The following is a 2108-nucleotide window of genomic DNA, read 5'->3' on the forward strand; positions in this document are numbered from 1 at the left end:
AAAAGTATACCATGATTAGAGGACAGAAACAAGGTGTTAGTTGGCTTATCAGAAAGGAGAAAGAGAAGAAGTCGGTATGATTAGGACTGGAAATGAGATGTAAATTAGTCTGGTAGATGGTAGTTGGTTGGTAACCATTTTTGTGATTGGTGGCAGTTTCTTGATGTGTAGATAGTTTTGTTAATTAAGGTCACTTCACTGATTTGCTTGAGAGATGATGCTCAGAAGATGCAACTTGTACACTAACTTGGTTTGATGTTCATGTTTGTTTTCCTACTGTCATTTTGATTATCGTTTTTGGAGAGAAATTTAATTGATTAATAATGTATTTGTATTAAAAAATGGAAAAGAAAAATTTAAGAGCTAGACACTGCCAATTTGGGTTGCGCAGGAAATATTAAAGTTGGAGATAATTATTCGTTTTGTACTGAAAGGGGTGGAAAAGAAAAAAAACTAAATTATTGCGTTTGTACTGAAAAGGGGATGGGGAATAAAAAAATAAGCGTACTTTAAAGATTATGAGAATAGTTTACAATCAAAAAGAGCCTGAATTCTTTACATTGAATCATCTTTCTCAATTTAAGGCATGGATCAAATCTATGTGTATCAGTGAGTGGGCTGCTGAGTATCTGGTTGTCTTTTCAGTGACAAAAGTGCACAAGGACAGTTAGTAAAAACCAAGTATCATGGACAGAGATGTCAGCTGTGAACATGATGCATCATCATCAGGGAAGGTTGATAAGTGAGCCTGTACATGTTTGCAGTATTTGGATCTCCCTAGGACTTGTGTTTCTAGGTTTTACAAAAACGGGAAACTTTCCAGTAATGAAATGGAATTCCAATACTAGCAGGCATTCCCTAAGTCCTGAAGTTAATGACATGAGGCCAAGCCCAAATATAGGTGAGGGGGGGGCACTTGGTATTATATTTCCCCCAAGCCCTTTTAAAGTGATGATTGTAATAGTTTTGTTTAAAGAATTGTAAATATTATAGCCTACAATACGTAATTATTTTTAGTGAAGAATCTCCCAAAGGATTAAAATTTTAAAATTATGTGGGCGTTATTGGCTTCCAAAAAACAGCTCTTACAGACCAGGAAAAATCTTGGTTGTAACATTACTAGGTAATGTGCACAGTGTTTCTAGTTTTTTACGCAAGATCAAACAAATTCGAATGATACAGCCTTGATAGCTCTATTCTTCATGTGTTAGCTCTTTCAAGAACAGGTGATTAAATGTAAAGAGGACATGTTAATGCCCTTCAAAATCTATAATATTGTTTAGTTCAAGATGATTAGCCCTTCAGGTAACCAGTGCTTCCATAGTTTGACAGAAATAATTAGAAATGATAATTGCTAGAAACTCTTCTTATGGTACATATGGTATATTTTGTTGTAACTGTAGGCTCTACTGATTACCATGAGGATTTTGCTGAATATCTCCTTGTGAACAATTTTTTTTTTAGGGACATCATTTTTAAGAATAAGATTGGACTTTGCCTGTGCCTTTTAAACAGGTAAGTCCAAAAGGTAACACTCTTTGCTGTAGTATTCTGCTGTTGCTTGATTTAACTATAGCTGCATGAGTTGTGAAGTATGTTACAGTGTGATTTGTAAAAGAAAAAAAAATTTTGGTCATCCAAAGTGACAGAGAAATGGAATGGAGATAAACCTTAAAATTGTTATGATTTGGAAGATACCCCTGGCCTTTCACTGTGCACATAGTAAAGCTGAAGTCATTCTTTACCCACATGCACCAGAATATCAACATTTTAACACGGGAAAAGTTTTTGTAGAAAAAATTAAAAATATGTTTGATCTGTTGCTTTGGGCCTAAAACCGGGTTTTAAGGGGTAAATTTTCCTGGGCATAGATATTTCAGGAGAATTAATTTCTAGCAGTTTGGAATCATTTCTTCTTTTTGAAAGTGAGGCACAGACATTTCAGGACCACTGAATTCCAGCTAGCAATTCAAAGCATTGTTTCTGATAAAAACATACAATATATTGTTCATTGTGATATTACTGACATCAAAGTATAATCTTAGAATTTTTGTCCGAGCTTGCTAATGGGGGAAAGATTTAAAATGGCACTTTTAGGTTGGCCTCAG

At 34.6% G+C, this 2108-nt stretch overlaps 1 protein-coding gene across 1 annotated transcript in view; it reads left to right on the forward strand.

Moving 5' to 3' along the window:
- Positions 1 to 2108, forward strand: part of LOC119594442 (failed axon connections homolog) — a gene marked incomplete at its 3' end in the record, with an annotated part of 6282 nt that overhangs the window by 121 nt on the left and 4053 nt on the right.

Source organism: Penaeus monodon, chromosome 33 (genome assembly GCF_015228065.2).
Source record: "Penaeus monodon isolate SGIC_2016 chromosome 33, NSTDA_Pmon_1, whole genome shotgun sequence".
Lineage (NCBI taxonomy): Eukaryota > Metazoa > Arthropoda > Malacostraca > Decapoda > Penaeidae > Penaeus > Penaeus monodon.